Source organism: Ursus maritimus, unplaced genomic scaffold (genome assembly GCF_017311325.1).
Source record: "Ursus maritimus isolate PB19 unplaced genomic scaffold, ASM1731132v1 scaffold_11, whole genome shotgun sequence".
Taxonomy (NCBI): domain Eukaryota; kingdom Metazoa; phylum Chordata; class Mammalia; order Carnivora; family Ursidae; genus Ursus; species Ursus maritimus.
This window is the reverse complement of record NW_024423453.1, coordinates 25,844,410-25,866,749: the sequence shown is the minus strand read 5'-3', so window position 1 is coordinate 25,866,749 and position 22,340 is coordinate 25,844,410. Positions and strand designations below refer to the sequence as shown.

Below are 22,340 nucleotides of genomic sequence, written 5' to 3'. Positions count from 1 at the left end.
AGAAGCCGTGGTTCACTGCTGTTGTCCAACATCAAAAGAGTATTGTACCACAGAAAGCTGACCCTGGAAAGGACTGAAATTCAAAACTTGAGGCACAATTTCCACTGAATGCAAATCACTTTCACACCATTGTACAGTTGAAAAATTATAAGATGAACCACCATATTGGAAAATACCTGTATTGCAAATCATATCTTATAAATAACTTGTATCTAAAATATATAGAGAGCTCTCAAAACTCAACAATAAAAAAATAATTAAAAAATTGTCAGAAGATCTGAAAAGAAGCTTCACCAGGGAAGATAAACAGATGACAAATAAGCATATAAAAAGATGCTCGATGTCATTAGTCATTAGGGAAATAAATTACAACTGTACTAAGATGCCACTAAATAGCCATCAGAATAAGGAGGGTGAAACTGACAGTACCAAGTACTAAGTGCTGGAAAGGAATTCAGATTTGAAATCTCATACATAATTGGTCAAAATACAAAATGATATAAGCATGAAAGATAATGTGTAGTTTCTTAAAAAGTTAAACATATAACTATGTATGCATTCCAGCCATATATATAAAACAGTTTTATTCAAATTACTAGTAGCTGGAAACTACCCAAATGTCCTTCACCTGGGAAATGGGTAAACAAATGGGGGTAGGTCCATAATGAAATGCTACTCTGCAACAAGAAAGAGTGAGCTATTGATAGACAAAATAAATTATCCATAGTCATAAATTGCTGGCGTTTTTCAGAAAAGATAAAAGTGGCTTTCAAATCTCATCTTCTAAGATACTGATTTGCAAATGGAATTGTGTAACTTCAATAAATATAAAGGGTCATGATACACTGGACACTATATAACTCTTTGGTGAAGTAATATTTTTTTTTAACCCCTGATTTAAAAAAAATAGAAATAGATACTGAAATTTTTAGAATTATCCAGAACAGGGAATGCTGCTGCCTTACATAATGGACTACAGATTCTTAGAGGGAGCTAACTCAACTAGCAAATTCATATTAATTTGGAAACCTAAATAAGTCTAAGCTAAGGATATTTCTCAGTTAAAGGATTAATTAGCATTCCACTTTAAATCAATCTCTTATTTATTTGGGTAGTGCAAATGGGTACCAAAATGTAATTCTGTCTATAAAAGTAAATAATAGGGGCACCTGGGTGGCTCAGTCGTTAAGCGTCTGCCTTTGGCTCAGGTCATGATCCCAGCTTTCTGGGAGCGAGCCCCGCATCGGGCTCCCTGCTCAGCGGGAAGCCTGCTTCTCCCTCTCCCACTCCCCTTGCTTGTGTTCCCTGTCTCGCTGCCTCTCTCTCTGTCAAATAAATAAATAAATAAATAAATAAATAAATAATAAATAAAATCTTTTAAAAAATAAATTAAATAAAATTAAACAATAGTGTAGCTAAACATGTAAACTAAGCACCCCACCTATGTTACACATCAGGAGTGGCTGATACCTGTGGTTAGTATCTTCAGTTGCTATCCAGAATATAATCAACACTGTAATAGTAATAGTATCCACCCTTACAAGCCCCTAAATCTCTTCCCTCTTAGACATGGATTTCCTCGCTAGTCACCTCAACAATAGAACAGGAGAAAGAGGCATCCAGTGTCTACTAGGTACCAGATTCTGTGTAAGAGGGACTGATATCATCTAACGTAATCTACATAACATCTTTATCAGTAAATTTATTCTCTATTTTTAAAATGTGGAAATTGAGGTTCAGAGAGTTTATCTTATCCAAGTTCACATACCTAGTAAGTGTTGGAGCTTAAAATCCACATGATAATTGTTTTCATATCTCCAAGACCATCCCCCTCCAACTTGAAGACTTTGAAGAATATTTGCACAACGTTTCAGCAAATTGATTTTGTTAATTTCATGTAACCAGCAGGGAAGGGCAGCAGAGTGGCGTAACAGAACCTCTGACAACCTAGGTATAAATTTATAATGAGAAAATCATTTTAGCACTTTTTAGCTAGATTGTATTGGTAAAATTTAGGATAACCTATCTAATCTATACAATACATACACATAACCATATATTTTGCAAGATAGAACACTTTCAAACACTGTCTAATTTCAGGCCAACTATTCTTTAATACATTGGATGAATTTCAATGAAAAGTTTGAGTAATTATGAGTAATTAACATTAAAACTATCTTATTTTAGAGAGTATTCTATTTTTTAAATCTTGTTTCACCACATATTGCTGATGTCTGTCTCTTTTTCATGGTGAGAGACTGAACTGGCTGCCAAGACAAAGAAGAGAGATTACAGAAAGAAAAAAAAAAAACTCTTTATAGTCTTATAAACAGCATTTATAAGCCTGAATTTTAACATTACAATGGAGTAATTACCTATTGGGAATGGAAAGAAGTAATAAAATATGTCAAGTGATAACTCTAAGCTATTACATCTCCTTTTAAGAGTTTATATAGTCTGGTTTGCTAGTTTAATTTTTTATGTAACTATTCACATTTGAAGGCTAAATCAGCCTCCACTTGCAGACTCAAGGCTGTTTAAAAAGTTTTTGTTTTAGAGTGAGGCACACTAAGACCCCTATATCTCTAGGTCTACCATATAGTTGAGATATTTTCATTTGCCATGCTTACATTTAGTTCTTTTCTTAACTAACCAAAGTAACAGGGGGATTCCAGCATGGATATGAGTGATCCTCTCCCCATAAAGATCACAACTTTTACAATAAAATGGTATCTGGTAAGAGTTATGTCCCAGGAACTGCAACAATTGTGCTAAATAGACTGCTTTAATATAAACTTTACAGTTTGTGTATGTGCTTTTTTTTTTAAAATAGGAGTTGTGATTAATTATGATACATTAACATTAAAAGATTGCTTTATAAACAATCAAGGTTTACAAAAGTCATTTGAAAAGTGGTTATTCCAAGTTTTTATTGATATGGGTAAAATAGTGTCTCATACCATGCTTTCCATAATTTCTCTGCCATCTATGCTGTGGTGCCTGGGTTCCAAATGTATAAGCCAAGGAATACAATCACGAGTATGTTTCTGTCCATTTGTTCCAGTGTGCTGGGATATGGGGTGGGTGTTTAAAATCTTTAAACAATTTATGCACTCTCCTGGGAATTGTGAATAGATAGTATTTGCTCCGTGGTGTTTCTTCAGACCGTGTGCCGTGTGTACGTTGCCAGCAGGGGTGTACAGTGTTCTGCAGCAATTCTTCCTAGGACTCCCACACAGCTGATCTGAAAGTTGGTTTTCATCATCCTCCTGATGTTTACTTATTTCTTCTTCCTCACAAGAAGCCACACCATTTGCAGTCCAATTTCTTGTGCCATCTGGAGCAGCTAGGTAGCACTGACTATAGGAATTGAAAACTTGAGCTGCATGTTGGATAAAAAAGCCTTTATGGAAATGTTTCTCATCTTGGATCCAAGTTAGCAGGGCTCCAGCAATTTCTCATACATCTCCTTGTATACCACATCATCTTTATCAAAACTTCTTCCAATATAGCACTTCACCCAAAGAATAAGTGAGGTGTGTGAAGCAGTTAATAAAGGAGAAAAGTTCATTTGGAATGGCATTTAAAAATTTGGATAGAATACAGTTATGAGGTTGCTGATCAATGCTGGAGAATCCCACAACTTCCAAATCTTTTATTTCAATTCCATTGATAGTATTCAGTAATCCTTCAATAATCAACTTGCGATCTTACATGGGGAGTAAGGGTCCATGAAGAGATACTGTGTACAGCATTGCAGGGAACCTTGTGCCATATCTGAAAAAATCTCTGATATTTCTTTCCATGTACTAACAGGAAAACCTTCATAACTCTATTGTCCAGAAGAGTCTCCTGCTTGGGCTCTGCTGGCTTTGACAACACATTTGGGAGGATTCAAACATAGCTATATGGTGTCTACCCAAATTTGGAGGAAGAAAGTTCCAGCTACAGGCCTGATTGTGAAGTACAAGGTAACTGCTGAAATATCCAAGACATCTGAGTATTGAGGTTGCTTCTGCTGATGAACTCCCGTAGAACTTCAACAGTTAACATGAAGATGTGACAAAGGTCTTTTTCCTGAAATACTCTCCTGTAGTACTCCTGGAATCCCACACTCAATCCAATGTTGCTCATGTTACTTGAACTTGAGTATTCACTGCTTTCGGTGTGGCTGTGGCAGCTTAAAACAGAACATAGACCATTTTGCTTTCTGGTTTTTGTTTTTGTTTTTTAATTAAGTGACCTTGCTTTAGCACCACTAAGAGGTTAGTTCCTCTCAAAATACACCTCAGGCAAGTGGCAGCTAATCACCATTAAAATTTTCAAAACCTTTCCTCCCCCTCTTCAACTGCTACTTCCAAAGCATGAAGCATGAAAAACGCTTGCAAACTGTAAATCTTGACCCTTTTCCTAAGTGACAGAAATCTGCACTGTGTATGCTGACATTGTTCATTACTGACCCTGGCAGGTGGTTCCATCAGAACACTGGCCACGTTCTCCCTGAGCACTGCGATCTACAGCTTCCTGGCAGCCATGATGCTCTCTCCTCAATCACGTGGCATGCACTGCATTATGGGAGCGGGCGCCAGGGCTGCCCCATCACGCTCAGACCCCAAACCTCACAGGCTGACAGGGGCTGTCGCAGCTGCCGTCCCCGAGGTCTGCGCAGTCCTGGTGGCTGGCCTGGCCTCCCAACGCCTGGGGACAGAGAAGGAGATAAAAATTGAGCTGCCGTGTTGGAGAGCATGAGCCAGGTTGTCTTGGAGTAGGGCGCCAGGAGAGGCCACCGTGGTTGGCTCAGATGATGACCAGTATGTACTGTTTTATTTTTGTTTATTTGTTGTTGTTGTTTGTTTTTTAATTAACATAAAATGCATTATTTGTTTCAGGGGTACAGGTCTATGATTCATCAGCCTTACAAAATAGCCATTGCTCACCACAACACATACCCTTCCCAATGTCCAATTTATTTCTAAGGAAATTAAAGATTAGATAGATGAAATGATATGCTCTGGGGACATGTTAAAACTTAAATTTAGGGGCTTCTAGGTGGCTCAGTGCATTAAGCATCTGCCTTTGGCTCACGTCATGATCCCAGGGTCCTGGGATTGAGCCCCAGGTTGGGCTCCCTGTTCAGCCGGGAGCCTGCTTCTCCCTCTGCCCCTCCCCCGACTCATGTTCTCTCTTGCTCTCTGTCTCTGTCTCAAACGAATAAATAAAAAATCTTTGAAACAAATAAACAAAAAACAAAACTTAAATTCAAACCTGAGGTATGCATGACTGCAGCTCCTGGGTTCCTTGATTAATCTATTTCTCAAATAACAATCTACTTCACCTAAAGAGATTTTAAGATTTTGAAAATTTTCGTCAAATGCTTCTTTTACAATTAGCCCTGTTTTCCAAACCTGTAGGTTTCTGATTTCAGGTATAAGAGTATTTTAAAGATTAGCAAAAACTCCACATATAATTGTTAGTTGGATGAATAAATCTCTTATAATCCCATTCTTTCACTGATGAGGCAATATGTAGCTTTTTTTTTTTTTAAGATTTATTTATTTATTTATTTATTTGAGAGAGAAAGAGAGCGAGAGAGACAAAGTGTGCACATGCAGGGGTGGGCAGAGGCAGAGGGAAAAGCTCCAGCGGACTCCCACTGAGTGCAGAACCAGCCTCAGGGCTCAGTCACTCCACCCTGAGATCAGGACCTGAGCCTGAATCAAGAATGGGTTGATAACCAGCCCGGCAACCCAGGTGCCTCTAGGCAATATGTAGCTTTAAAGAAATTAAAATTATATTCTACATTCACATAGTGCCTTATGGAAACCAAATTAGAACCTAAACATTTTGCCTCAACTAGCTGTATTCTGGTTAATAACAACAGTAACAAAGATACTACAAATACAGATAAATATAGTAAAGCATATTACTTAATTTAGCTAAAAAAGTAATGATTGCATAAAGTAGTGGTTGACACATATCACCTTTGACTTGGAAAAATTCTTCACAGATTATGACATTAGGAGAGACATAGAAAAATGTTCCTATGGCTCAGTGAGGTAACCTGACCTAGGCTACCTGTGCCGAGAGGAGACTGCTATAGGGGTGGCAGGCAGATGAAGCAACTGGCTACCCAGGTCCTGCTTGACCACCCCAAGGACTGAGAGGATCAGTATCTCAGCACACGTATAACCAGGCTGATAAATATTCAGCACGCTTTTTGTATGGGCACATCGTTTATTAAAATATTACCATTCTTCTCCTCCAGTTGGTAGTCTGTTTCCCAAATCCCCTGAGTTCCCCTCCCACTGAACTGGTCTTTCCAGTTCCAGATCTCTACATTGCCCTATCATACAGAAACAAAAGGTAAACTTTAGGTAGTAGGATGCCTCCAGGACTGGTTTCCTTGTTCATCCTCTGCCTGTGACCCAGCACTGTGTTGGACAGTGTCGTCCTACTAAAGATTTTTGATTATTTATTTTGAATCCCTGTTAGTCATTTTGATATAATTAAATGTTACGTGAAGTTATTAGCTAACCATTTAATATCTCTTAATAATACAGTAATACAGTTATAAAATACGATGCATAAGATTTTTAAATAAATTATTACAGATAATACAGAGATAATCTTAAACATCCCTTTCTTCATCCCCAACACCCATGTTACCTAATGGATCCTGCACCAGATTACTATGTGATACCTAACATTTTAAATCTGAATGGAATCCTATCATGCATAACCCTTTATTTTTTATTTAAACATTTTTTTTCAGCATTTAAAATTCATCTCAATGAAAGTTTAATATAGGTATCTCTCAGGAAAATTCAACTGATAGTATTCCTTATAGAACATTTCAGAAGAAGCTTCATGTTCCTCAGAATATGAGCTTGATGTATTTAGTGGACAAAGTACATATTTCATTCTCCTTTAAATTAAATCTTTTGTGCTAAATAAAAAGGGGGAGAAAATTATGTATGTTCAATTAGATGTGGATAGTCTCCTATTGCAGTCTTTTTTGTGGATACTTTTCATGAATGGTTATTCTGAATAATGTTAGGATAAAACTAGTGATGATATTATCCAATGGGGAAAATAACAAAATAGATCAAATCTTACATTGTTATATTCTGTCACTTATTTCTATAAGTTCCAATAAAATATAGTCAGTATGTTCTTTATCTTTTCAGTGTATTTGGGAAAAAAGGTTCATCTTCATGAAATGTCTCTTTTCAACATCATACTGTGGAAAAGGACACAAAGTCTTTGTTACTAAGATGTTTCTGTTATAAATATTATATGGTCAAAAATATAAATATTTGACATTTTTAGGTTATGACTTGATAAAATTGCTTACGTACCAGAAGAAATGATCTAAATTTTAAATATATGTCTTTAATTAAAGTCCTAAGAAGGCAAAAAACAGAAAGATCAGAGATGTTAACAAGAACCGTACAGATAAAATTAAATTTGTAGAGAAATCATTAAAGGAAAACAAAAATAATAAAAACTGTAAAGGGTTTTTTTTTAGATAATTTTTAAATAAATTTAAGACAAGTAAACTTTAATACGGTTTTAAATTCTACACTTGATTTGGGTTAAATGAAACCAAATACAGGTTGCTGTAATAGGGTAATTATAAATTTCCTTAGGAGTTTACTGGAAAGAAACTAGCTGTAATGATGGGTAAGTGATTGATATCAAAACTAATTCTATGTCTAGGATGCCCAGAGGTCATCAGATTAAAGGAAGCATGTTTTGCAAAAAGAATCTGGGCAGGGATCAAGAGGTAAGTGAGAACATGGGGAACGGACGTTGAGCTGCCTGGAACTTAGATTTGGGAGGTAACAGAATGGGAGATGGTGTTGAAAAGGGAAAACGAAGTTGGGTAAGTAATTGAACAGGAACAAAAGTAAATGAAATGTCTTTTTTTTTTTTAAGATTTTATTTATTTATTTGAGAGAGAGAGAGAGAGAGAGACAGAGTTAGAGACAGCATGAGCAGGGAGAAGAGGGAGAAGCAGGGAGGAGAGGGAGAAGCAGGCTCCCTGTTCAGCATATTTCTGTAGCCCTGACTGGGGCTCGATCCCAGGACCCTGGGATCCTGACCTAAGCGGAAGGCAGATGCTTAACTGACTGAGCCACCCAGGTGCCCCAGTAGATGAAGTGTCTTAAAAACATATTGATCAGTTTGATTTTAAGTAAGAAAAAAGAGATGCTATTACAATGTTGGAGGAACAACATGATCAAATTTGCTTTGTGGCTGAAGGAGGAGACTGTATCAACGGGAGTAAGACTGGAGGCTGAAGGATAAAATAGAAGGTAATTGTGGGAATTTAGGTAGCTATAATATTAAACTAAGCTGAAGTGCCTGCTATGGGCAGTGGAAAGCAATAGAGATTGGAGGGAAACTAGAAAACAGAATGAATTGCACTTAGCTACTGCTTAGAAGAAGAGGTCTAGGGGAAGGGAATGAAAAAAGGTTCTTAAGTATCTAAGGTCCTTTCCAAAGGAAATGTTGTCTTTTCCTTACTATCATTTGGCCCTTTTATTTTAAAAAGTGTTTAAAATGGGATCTCATTGTTGGCTTAATTTGCATTTTCTTGTTCTAACATTAATAGAGCATCAGAGAACATAGAGATAGAACATTTTCCAAAATGTCTATCAGTTGTTTTTACTATTTCATAACATGAAATCCTCGCCTGTTTATCAGTGAATGTCTGGAGAGGGGGAAAAATAATATAATCATATATTTAAAGATACCTATTTTTTATTAAATTACCCCAGACTGTTTTCCCAATACTATTATTCTAATTATTCTAAATTTATATTTTCTTTTTTATCTAATTTTCCTTAGATAATCTAATTAATCTATTATTTCAAATATTTTTGATCATATCTAACTGAAAAAAATTCCTCAAGTTCCAATTTTTAGTAACTATTTCATTCACAAAATTAGAAAGTATATATTAAGCACCCATTATGTGCCTGTAACTGTGCTGGGCCTTTAGAAAGACTTTATTTACTCCCAAGTAAATAAGGATTTATGCACAGAGTACCCCATTTTTTCTCCATCATGGCAATATTAATAACACTTTCATCTTGACATTTAGTGCATTTAATTAAAGTCACCACTTTATTTTTTTAACGACTACTCCAGGCTCATGGAAAGCTAGTGGTAAAATAGCTTTTACTCAGTAACTATAGTTACTATAGTTACTATACTAAAACTGTGATTCATATTTAAACCATATGTGCTTATTTCAGTTTTTTAAGTAGTTTCTGATGTTGATGTCCAGACTTTCTGCAACATAATGACCACTATCAGTGACATCAAATTTTGATTTATCTCCCTGTGAAACAGAAAAGAACTTTCAATGAGTGCTGTGTATCTGAGAATTCTTTTGCCTTCTTAAATGTTTGACAAACTAATTGCTGGTAAAAGTCTTGATTAAAATGTTAAAGTCAAACTGCTGTGGATGTTACTCTAATTTAGTAGCACTTAGGCTCTTTGGTTTCTGAGTTTAACAAGAACCAAAGAAAGACTTAGATTCAGCTAACTTAAATAAACAAAGGAAAGAGAATTTATACAAAGGATGGTGAAATAACTAAAGCTAAACATTCTAGTCTTAGGGAAGATGATAGCTCAGGGCAACCCTGGGAATGCCAGCAGGAGTTTGGGCAGTCTCACCAGAGTAAAGCCTTAAGATAATGTAACTTAATAAATCTTCAGCCTCTTTATTATAGATTAATATTCACAGAAGTACATATTATCTGAGTGTCAGGGGTAGGGGATATTTTGATTGAACCAGTTTGCATCACATACTGCCTCTGTCTGTTGTCATAGAGATTGGGATCTCTTCCTAGGAGAAGAAGGGGTAATCATCAGGCAAAAACAATAGAACTTTTCTTAAGTACCCTACCTGTCCAAAGTCGTAGGCAAGTACTAACCCACTCCTTTTTCTATATATACAATTCCTAAAACGTTCGTGTTTTACAAAGTGTGTCTCACGATTAAAAATAATCTTATTCCATTTATAGTAGGTGAAAACCAAAAGTGATTTTTGACTTAATGCTTCCAAAGATGACGTTTGTGTTTTCTGGGTAATGTCTATTTCTTGGGTTCCTCTGTCATTATAACATCTCAATATTCTGTGATCTATGGACCAAATCAACCAGCATACTTTGTGTTTAATAGTGGACAAAAGCAAGAAAAAGGAAATATATGTAAAAGAGTAAGCAATGTTGCAAAAGTCCATGGGAAGTAAACTTGTCACTGATTTTTTAAAAATTTCTATTTCATATAATTTTATTTTTGGCCAGAATAGTCTCAGGTCATATTTCTTTATTTTTTATCTTGTGAGTTGAACTAAGTTATCAATCCCTTGTTATTGGAGTCTCTGTGGATCCTATTACATTGTCTTATTTAATATTTAGTACTAGGCCTGTTATTACATGGAAACATTCCAGAGTATTACTTGGATTCTACCCATATTTCTGTAGCAAAATCTCTATTTCTCCTTGATTATCAGTTCAGTCATTCTAGTAAAATATGTAACCCTGTTCTAGGAGAATCGAGAAGATATGCTTGTAGAAGTATCATTTTGCCGGATTAAATATCTATCTATCTATCTATCTATCTATCTATCTATCTATCTATCTGGAAGACTATAGGAATTAATCCTACAGTGGAAAAACAAGATTTTGAGATGTGATATTAGGGGTAAGAATGAGAAGTACCAAAACCTTCTTCTAACTTTATTTGCTGAATTCATCTGTTCAGAGATTTAGCATTCTGGTTAAGGAAAGGAGAGCAACATATATTTGTCCTGGGTTTAGATTATAAACATCATTGTGCAGAAAAGCCAACTTCACTTCAGTGTTGTCTCTCCTGGAACTACACCTCAATCTGCATTAATTTTTTAATAAAGCCGGTTGCTTCTGTCATTGGAGTAGCAGAATGAATGGTTTCAAAACTTTATTTCTTTTATTTCAACTGGAGACAGTGCTTGTGGAATGGAATGACAATTTTTGAAGCATTTAGTTAGTCCAGGTTTCGAGGTTCCTGAACAAGTATGCTTATAGTCTGAAAATAAAATCCACATCTACGATAAGTTTCTGTCTGATAAAAAAAAAAAATCTTCACCACAGCCCCCACCTGTGAAAGGGTTCTAATGTACATCTTGAGGCCACCATGTAGCTGGCTGTTCACCTGAAGTGTGGAGACATATTGAGGAATAAAACAATTATTTTTGCTGGTAACTACACGTTCATAAGTGTCTGTGGCTAGGTCACCCTGAGAAGAGGAAAACTATTTTTAAAGTTCCTTCTTGCCACCACACACATTTTAATCATGAGCTCATTATGCAAGTCTTGGTGTCCAGGGGAAAGAAGATAGCTGATATCTAAAAAGTCTCTTATCCTGTACACCTGATTATGAAGGTATTTTTCTACAGTAGGAACAAATGTATTTTCATGTTCTGGGCCTACTCCTAGAGGTGCTACTACAGGGCTCTTCCAAAAAATTTCTTGAGATTAATTATTTACTGAAATTGTTTGGCTTTTTATTTGATAATAGCATACATTCATAAAAGTACACAAACCATCTGGGCACAGCTCAGTGAATTTTCACAAACGGCACATCTGTACAAGCAGCACTGAAATCATAAAATAAAACACTGCACGTACTTCAGAAGGCCCCAATATACTTTCTTCCGGTTTCAATACCCACAAGAGCACCAGCCCTCCTGATTTCCATTATCATAGATCAGTTTTGTGTGGTTTTGAACTTTCTATAAATATAATCAAATAGGTTTTTTTTAATTTTATATTTTTAAAGATTTTATTTAAAATCCAGTTAGTTAACATACAGTGTAATGTTAGTTTCAGGTGTACAATGTAGTGATTCCACACTTTCCTACAGTACCCGGTGCTCATCACAAGTGCATACCTTAATTCTCCTCACCTAGTTTACCCATCCCCCCACCCACCTCCCCTCTGGTAACCATCAGTTCGTTCCTATATTTAAAAGTCTATTTCTTGGTTTGCCTCCCTCACTTCCCCCCTTTGTTCATTTGTTTCTTAAATTCCACATATGAGTGAAATCATATGGCATTTGTCTTTCTCTGACTTATCTTATTTAGTATAATTCTCTCTTGCTCTATCCATGTTGTTACTAATGGCAAGGTTTCATTCTTTTATGGCTGCGTAATCCATTCATCATTCAATGGGCAGTTGGGTTGTTTCTGTAATTTGGCTATATTTGTTTTCCTTTTTTTTTTCTTTTTTCTTTTTCTTTTGTGCCTGGATTCCTTAGCTCAATATTGTATTTGTGAGATTTATCCATATTGTCTTTAGCGACCAATTATTTAATCCTTTTCTCTTCAAGTTATCCAACCAAACCCTTACCCATTGCCCAGAAATCAACATAGAGTCTTATTCCAGGCATCACTCCTTTTAAACCCAGTAAATGTCACATTCAAAATTCTACTTCTTATGAGAATTTTCCTTTTTCACTTATGGTCAAGGCCACTCCTACGAGAGGAAGTCAAAGTTGTCTATTTCTGAGTAATGACAAGTTACAGAAAAAACATGTGTTTATTTTTTTATATTTATAATTTTTAATTTTTGCTCATACAGTTAATAGTTATCCCTTATAGTTTTAGTTTGAGGAGAGGCGAGGTTCTGGGAGAGGAGATGGTGTACTGAACCTGTGATAAACCTATTCATATAACTCACTTGTATCGTCAGAGGGGGCTAGGGACTTTCATATACACATGGGCAAATAATGGTGGAATACTTCTGGTCATGCCCAAATGTATGGTTAGGCAGATCGAAAAGCACTGAGAACATGATGTACTTGGGTGTTCCAAGTCAGCATGTTCAATTTTCCCTGAAGGGCCAAGTATTATTTTTATTTTGTTTGTTTTGTTTTTTAAACAAACAAATTGTTTTTTAAATTAGAATATTTAGAATTGTTAAAGAGACGTTTTTTGAAAATCCAAATCTCAGGATTACCTGCTGTCATACTCTTATCAGTGTGTCCTACTTGATTCTGATCTGCCATCAACACTTTTATCAGCATTGGCTTTGTTAGGTCATGAAGAAAGAGTGATAGAGCTGCTGACTCTAGTCTTGACCAGCTCAATTGCTTTCTTTTTCTCTGAACTCTAGTAAAGAGTGGAAGATTTTCAAATAACAGAGTACATGGTAAAAGTAGAAGAACTTTTTTGGATGTGAGTTTAAGGAACAACACAGCTTCCACTTTAGAGGAAAAATGCAAACATGTGGAGGTCTGCAGAATTCCCACAAGTCATGTACATGCCCTGTATGATCTATCCCCCTTAGTGTGGATGGAACTTTTGAATAGGAGATCTCACTACTGTTATATGGCAAACGGGTGGGCCCAACCTAATCAGTAGAGTCATTTAAAACTAGAGGAGGGTCAAAAGATAAAAAGAAAAAATAAAATAAAATTATAAAATCAAAATTGAGTGCTTTCCCCAGCTGAATGCAGAGAAGGATGTCTGACGGATATTCATGTGCTGGCCTGAAGGAAAACAATAGATTGGGGGGCCATGTGGCAAAGAAATGTGACCTCTGGGCTCTAATAATGGTAACTGCATGACACCTAGCAAGAAAACAGGGACATCAATCATACAGTTACAAGAGATGACTTTTGCTGAAAAACTGTGAGCTCTTTGGAAGAAGACCCTGAACCTTAAGATGAGAATCACAGAACAGTCTGGATTCTTTCATTTCAGCCTGATAAGATCCTAAGCTGGAGATCCAGAAAAGCTATTCCTAGACTCCTCACCCGTGGAAATTATCAGATAATAAGTTTGTGTTGTTTTAGGCTTTTAGGTTTGTGCTAATTTGTCAGACAGCAACAGAAAAATAGTACACGTGCTCAGGACCATTGAGAGTACTTATATTTTCAAGAAATACATTTTCCTTTATCTTTCATGTGTGTTTTTATTGTGGCATAATGGAAATTTTTTAATCCTGACTTCACTATTAGTTATTCATTGTGAATACATATCCAGCTTAACATCAGACTGCCTGGGGCTGAATCCCAATCAGCTCCTTCTTAGCGGTGACAGGGGGCATCTTACTTAATAGCCCTGTGACACTTTCTCCTCAATTAAAATGTAAGAATATGATATTAACTTTTTCATAGGGTTTATACTAAGAATTAACAGAGTATATTAAACATGTAAATGAATATTTGTTGGTGTTGTTATTGTTGTTATTGTAGCTTCAGGTTCTATCAACATGAAATCAAAAATATAGTGGAATAATATGACATCCTACAGGATGGTGAATCAGATAATGTTCCTGAAAACTACATTACAGCACAGAACTAGAGAGCTGAAATATCCCAGAAGCAGAGTTTCTCAGAGGCAGTTCCTGTCAGGTGAAAGCAACCTACTCTGTTTTAATTTGCGCTCCACTGAAAATGTAATTGCTAGGTCAATAAAGCATACAAGTTGCCAAAGCATATATTTGCGTGCTCTAATAAGTAGAGTATATCTGGATAGCAGGCGCAGTTGGACTTATTAAATAAGTTTACAGTAATTGATTATTAAAGTTTTTTTTTAAGATTTTATTTATTTATTCGACAGAGATAGAGACAGCCAGCAAGAGAGGGAACACAAGTAGGGGGGAGTGGGAGAGGAAGAAGCAGGCTCATAGCGGAGGAGCCTGATGTGGGGCTCGATCACATAACGCCAGGATCACGCCCTGAGCCGAAGGCAGACGCTTAACCGCTGTGTCACCCAGGCGCCCCTGATTATTAAAGTTTTATTAGTATTTTACAGTAATCAAAGTAGTTGAAAGAATAGGGATATGCTATGAATCACAGGGCTGGCATCTTTCAAATTTTTGAAGTTTGCAAAAATCTTTAATTCCCTCAGGGATGGAAAATAACATTTTATTGTTTTTATTATTATGTGCATGAGTATATCCTTCCTGTCATAAATTGACTAGACTCCAAAAGTTAAGTAGCCAACGTGGGAGTGCTACTATGTACCAAATATCCCATTCAACTTTTACACTCAGGAATTGATTAAACGATCACATTGGATTCAGAAACTCACTGCAATTAATGTGAGGCAAATTTTGTTAGAATTTAAATTATCACTTCCTCCTCACAGTACCCATTCTGTACAGTGAACTTCATTTAAAGTCTGGTTTCCCAGGAATTGGTACTAACCTGAAGCTTAGATCCGATTGCCTTGAAAGTTTTCCTCTTATAAATACATGAGATATAAAGTCCCAGTTTGTTGGAGAAGGGTACAAGAAAGACTAAAGGATGGCAAAGAATATACATACATTTTTTTTCTTCCTTTTTTTTCCACTCATGTTTTCTTAAGGTATTCTTTTTTTCTAATTCTCATTTTTTGTTCATTTTGTCTGTCTTTTTCAAGCTTTTTGGACTCTTTATATTTGGTACGTTTTCAGTTAATGAAATGTTAGAGTCTAAAGATACTTGTGACAGTGACTATTATGATACTCAAATTAGGCCTTTTTGATATTTGAGCACAAATCTGAAGGAGATACTGGAGTATAACTGTGAATAGAAATGTCTGCAGAGAAGAGATAGTTTATGCAAAGTCCTGAGCCATGTTCCAAGGAACAGCAACAAGGCCAAGGTGGGTAAAGAAGCAGAATAATAATAATAAGAGATGAAATCACAGATGTAATAAGGGCCTATGCTGTGTAGGGTCTTATAAACCTTTTTACAACCTTGTATTTTTTTGCTGAATAGTAGGAGAAACCAAGCAACAATTTTGAAGATAGGTTTGGCATAATTAAACTTATATTTTAACTGGATCAAATGGACTGTTGAGTGTAGAATAGATTGTGGAGAGAAAGAGAAGAAATAAGAGGTTTTTGCCTATAATCCACTGTTGAGGTAGCTAAGACTTTTTAATTTTTTGGATTTAGCTGCACAATCCAATTTAATTGAATACAAATGTAAAATAAATTTATTTAAAACTATATATACAGTTTTATATACATAACTATTTAAATATATTTAACTATATATATAAATATAAACATTTTATATATTTATATATAAAATGTATTTTTATATATATTTAAAATTATATGTATTGTTATATACATATATATGTATAGTATACATATGTACATATGTAAATGATTACATAGGGTTTATTGAACAATGTCCTGGGACAGCTCAAAGATTTAAAGAACAGATTATCTAAGACAAGTATTGCAAAAGACAGAGATTAAGCCATTTTGAAGACCCCTGCAGCCAGAGTCTCCAAAATTCCTCTCTGTGGTGCACTGTGAATTCAGAACTTTACAATCCGGAATGTCCACTCATGATTGAAATTATTGAAAGTGAAAAGCAGTGACTCAGCTTGGATCAGGAGTATTTTCAAACCTATCACTGAGGATGGAAATGTGAGTGACCATTGTTAATGTCTTAATTACATAGCACTATGGCTAGGTAAATAGAGTCGGCTTCCTAAGGAAGAGATAGAAATCATAGCAGGCAAGCCAAAACAAAATGATATATCATAATATCATATCATATATATTATAATATAATTATTAATCATGCAGATGAGAAATTTAAGAACAAAATTACTTCTATTTTTTTTTTTAGGATACTTCTACTTTTGAATTGATGCTTATAAAGTTATATGTAATTCTAATTTATATATTTATATATGAATCTTTTTAAATTACTTTTTTAAAGTAAAAATTAATTTACTTTTTAAAATCTGAATATTAACAAAAATTCTTTCGCAACTAATTGTGGTTTGTTAATCTACAGTGTTTTCTCTGTTTTAGTTTCGGGAACACCATATTTTTTGTTTGTTTGATATTATCAGTTGCTTTCCTTATATTTTAATATTCTTTTTTATCATTCTGCCACTTTAAATTTTTTCCTATATAGTCAGTATTAGTGCCAAAAGAATTCTAGTAGATATTTATACATCAGTAACTTGCTTTCTAGAAAACCTGCCTAAAAACCCAACAGAATAGATTTTGGCCATTGACAAGTTTCCTTAGCTAGTGCTGTCAGCATTGGCTTATTATTAAATTATTCCAGATTCTCTTTATGGTCAGTTTTTATTTCTTTGGTCTTAGGATTGATAGAAATTTATTTGCCCTATTTATAGAATTTTTCTGGGAACTATAAAGATGAGTTTAGAGAATGGGTTTCAAAACCTTGCCCATAAATTGTCTTTAGTTCTCTTAAGGGAATTTTCCTTTTATACCATGAAAAGAAATTGAGAATTATAAAATCTGTTCAATCTGTTTGCTGAATAGTATAGTAGACTTATATGTAGTAGACTTACATGGCAAAACCACTGGGTTAACTTCCAGGAGCAATTATCATTTCTTCTCCCCAAGTACAAATACAAAAGCATAGAAAAATATGCCAAAGTACATGTATTTTAGGTATGAAGAAAGCAGGCAAGTCAGGACTTGAGGAACTAGGGTCCCAAAGAGTAAGGAAACAGACTGAGGTGAGCCCAGCGTTCTATGGCAATTTCCCCTCAAGGTATTTGTCAATTAAATGTGGCATGGCACTACGTGGATAAAAAGTTGAACAGCAAGTAGTACGCAGGGATTAAGGAACTTAATTGATCTTTCAACAGTCTTTTAGGACAGAAACAACCTTAGTGTTCATGTTTATGTTCAAGTGCTGGCTGCATTTGATTTTTGACAGAAAGAAAGTATATTGAAGTGTTCCAGATTTCTGTACTACCTTTTCCTCAAGACATTATCCAAATCATAAGCATCCAAGAAAGTAAGAAGCAATCAGGAAACAACAAATAAGATGGAACATGGGCCTGGTTAGATAAAATTTAGAAGTTAAGCAAAAGAAGAAAAGTCATTAAAAATCCCAAGTAGAGCCCTAGAGGAACATAGTAGGTGCAATCACAAATAAAAAATAGGCCAACTTTTGAAACAACTTTACTTCAGATTGGAAAGGAGAGATATCCCTACTCTAATTGCTTACCTTAGTAAAAATAAATACTCTCTAAAAGATGACAATTCAGTTAAGCTTCAAATTAACTATACAATTTTACATACGCAGTGCTTAGCATACAATAAAACAATTTTCAGGAATGGTAGGAGATGGGACCAAATTTACAAAATATAAAGAAAAAATACACTTGCAGGTAACCCAGCATTGGAGTTATCAAAATACTACTTTAAAATATAGTTAATGCATGAAGAAAATGTGATCAAGATGTGATGTTCATGACTGAGCTTAAAAAAAAGTCATAATTCTAAAACTGGTAAGAAAATATCTATAATTAAAAGCTAAAGAAAAGGTTTAACAGCTGATTAGAAACATCAAAAAAAGAGGATTATAATATCAGTATTATGCTGATAGACAATTTTTAGTTGGAGACATGGATGTAAAATACAGAAAAGAAGTTCAGTATAAGAAGCATAGTATTAACATTTGTTTGGAAACCCAGAAGGATAAAAACAAGTATATGGGCAGTAGCAATATGGGAAAAGAAAATAGCCCAAATTTCCTGAAAGTGATGAAAGACATTAAGCCACAGATTCAAAAAGCTTGATGAGCCCCAAGTGGAATGAATACAAAGAAAACATGTCTAAGCACATCACAGAAAAATGCAAAAAAAGTAAAGACAAGGAGACTGAGCAGCTGGCTTTAAAAAAAAAAAAGACATATTTAACAGAACAACAATAAGACTGAGAGGTATCAGTTCAGTAGCAACAATGGAAGAAGGAAAACAAAATAAATATCTTTAGGAAATAAGAGTTAAAGCTTCTAATGAACTTGCATTGTCTGGGAAGCAATAGCTATATTGCTTTATATTAAACTGCGTTATGGGATCGAGCCCCACATCAGGCTCCTCTGCTATGAGCCTGCTTCTTCCTCTCCCACTCCCCCTGCTTGTGTTCCCTCTCTCGCTGGCTGTCTCTATCTCTGTCAAATAAATAAATAAAATCTTTAAAAAAAATGGTAGTCAAAAGTAATTTCTCTGTGACTTAGGACTGTGATTGGGTTGGGTAGGTAGTGGTTTAGTAGGTATAAGGGGAAATGAGGGTGGATTCTGGAAAGCTGGCATTGTTCTCTATTTTATCCATCTACAGTGATTACATAAATATGTTCACTTAATATATGTTCATTGAGCTGTATATTTAACATTTGTTTCATTATATATATAATGTATTATACTCGACTAAGAAAGTTCATTAAAAGTGGCCATGGAACACCATGCAAACTTTAAGATGAAATAAGGTACATTTTACATAAAGGTCTCCAAGAAATTTTACTGCTAATCACATATAAATATATAAAAAATCTATTTTGTATAAAACAGAGTTTTGCACATGCACATATAAATGTAAATAAATGCAGTAGTAATGACTGAAAAGAGGCGTAATAAAAATGTTAAGTCTATTTCTGAGGAATTGAGTGCAAATAAAGATGAAGGAAGATTTTTTTATTCTTTTGAATTTATTTTATGCTTTTGACTTTTAAAATATATTTAATCTTTTATGAAATTTTTAATTTATCACTTATATATTGAAAACGGACTGAGTGGGGCACCTGTGTGGCTCAGTCTTTTAAGCATCTGCTGCTCAGGTCGTGATCTCAGGGTCCTGGGATAGATGAAGCCCCGCATTGGGCTTTTTGCTCAGCGGGGAGTCGCTTTTCCCTCTTCTCTCTCTCTCTCTCTCTCTCTCTCTCAAATAAGTAAATAAAATCTTAAAAAAAAAAAAAAAGGAAAGAAAAGGGACTGGGATAGATATTCAACAAAACCGAAATTATTGCTTGTGAATTGAAATGCTGAGGGGACACGATATAGAGACAATTGGTTTTTTTTTTTCCAAATTTTATTTATTTATTTGACAGAGAGAGACAGCCAGCGAGAGAGGAAACACAAGCAGGGGGAGTGAGAGAGGAAGAAGCAGGCTCCTAGTGGAGAAGCCTGATGTGGGGCTCAATCCCAGCACGCTGGGATCATGCCCTGAGCTGAAGGCAGACGCTTAAAGACTGCGCCACCCAGGCGCCCCGAGACAATTGTTAACTAGATTGATCTCTAAAAAAGAAATTGCGGAAAGCATAATTTAATGCCCAGAATAAGTTCTCAGTGGTACTGAATATTCACTGGTTATAAAATAATTATCATCAACCTATTTTAGGCTCATCTAATACCAGAGAAAAGAAACATTCTTGTTTGCCTTTTTTCAAAGCCTGTTAGAGATGTGACTTCTGTTGTTCCTGCTGCAATTTTTATAACCTTGAAAACTTATATTAAACCGACGAAAATGGAAAAGATAGAGCCTACAACACTTTTAAAGCTACATTTTCTTCTTACTAATATATCTTTAAATTTCATTATTGAAATAGATAGAATCAGTGTTCTGGAATTTTGCTACCTAGTTGGTTGCATCAAAAAGTCTAATATATAGTTGGGTTGATAAGCAAATAATCTTCTAAACCCAGAATTTCTGGTTGACTCCTTTAGATTTTAAATTTCAACTCTATTTCCATCATTCTGACTATAAGAATTAGGGACACATTAAATTAATAAATGATACACTCTATCAAATGGTTATCACTTTATTACCTACAACTTCAGGCTACTGAGCTATTTCAGGATTTAGTGTTCTTAATCATTTTTAAGAACAAGTATTTTGGTTTAGGTATTCTAAAATAATGCAGTTCTTTTTTAAAAAAATGAAAAATATTTTAATTCACTGATTATTATAATTAAATTTTACTCTACATAGTTACTTGAAATTCAAATTTGATTAAATGTTTGAGTAAGTGAAATACCTTCAACTTAAACCAAGCACTTTTTTTTCCCTTTAGGTTAAAAGTGATATATAATAAAGAACATTATTAGGATTTTAAAGCATGTGTTTCTTAAAGTAGTTGCCATTTGTCTCAGTATTTGAATAGGTTTACTTGGGATCAACTGTGTGACTCTAGATTATTTTAAGGTTACAATACAAAACACATTTGAAAAATTATTGGTAATGTTCCCCATTACTAACTGCAGATTATTTATTGCATCAAAAGTTTAAATCAAATTCTATTAACTGGCTACCTTTTTCTTTCATTAGAAAATTGTTTAGTATCCTATATGCAATTTATTTGTAAAGGATCTTGTCAGAAAATATATTAAAATAATGCCTGTGTCAACATTTAAATCTGGTTAAAATATAAGTAGTAATGTTTTTTATAAAATTTATTACAATGGACTTGGTTTTATTTATAAGATATATAATGGAGTATTGCAGTTTGATTCAAATGCTTTAATTAAATGGTCATAGGTAAAAATTCACTATGTGAATTTTGTTTTATGGTAAATTTTTTAATATTCATTGTCAAGTGTGTTATCAGAAATACATTAGGAGGGAGAGTTTGAAGTAACTGGATGAGTTTAAATAATTTTCTAAGAAAAAAGTCAATCTGATCTTCCATTATGTGACTTTTTTCTTTGTTTTCCTTTCTCTTTAATTAGTGTTTAAATGAAATGTATGTTTGGTCATAAAAATATTTATCATTAAATATTCAAACATCTTAAGGATATTTAAATAGGATATGATTATTTAATAGCAGAGATGGCATGTAAGAGTAAATATTTTCCTAATTCCTTTAAAGCTAAACAGAATAGCAAATGCAGAAGATATTAATAAAAACGCATGTTATACAAGTGATTATCTGCTATAAAATAGCAAACAATTGGAAGCAATGCAGACTTATAACTATGTGCTGCATGGTAGCTCTCAAATCACATTACTGAAAAGCTAGAATAGAGCTATTGCATGAAACTTCATGTAATGATGAATTAGTATCATACGTGTTTTGTGGCAGGCCTATATTTCTTGAACTGGGTTTATTATTTTTATGGGAGAAAACTGGCACACAAGTTTTTAAATCCATTGGGGTTTTATAGTGTGTAGTTTAAAATTTTGAATAAACTTGTTATTATACTGAGTTATTTAAACATACTAATAAAACAGCAGCAATTCATGCTTACCATGCTTACTATCTTTCCGTATAAAATACTAAATGGTTGCAACATACTTTAATTTAAAAAGATATGGAGACTACTTTTCCAAATGATCATTATTGCTAACCTCAAGTTTGAATTTCAGATTATTTAATGAAACTCAATAAGTATTGCCCCATTATAAATATGTGTGTGTATGTGTTTGTTATGTAAATATGCCCGTGTATTTGTATAATGTCCAAAAAAAGTAGTAAAATTGTAAATAGTAAGTCTCTTGAGAACAAAACACATGCATAAAGATGAAAACTTTTCCTTAAAGTAGAAAGAATTCAATTATTATATAATC

At 34.4% G+C, this 22,340-nt stretch overlaps 1 pseudogene; it reads right to left on the bottom strand.

Annotated features, from left to right (window-relative positions):
• Positions 1–2,954: 2,954 nt before the first annotated feature.
• Positions 2,955–22,340, bottom strand: part of LOC103657949 — a 60,269-nt pseudogene continuing 40,883 nt past the window's right edge.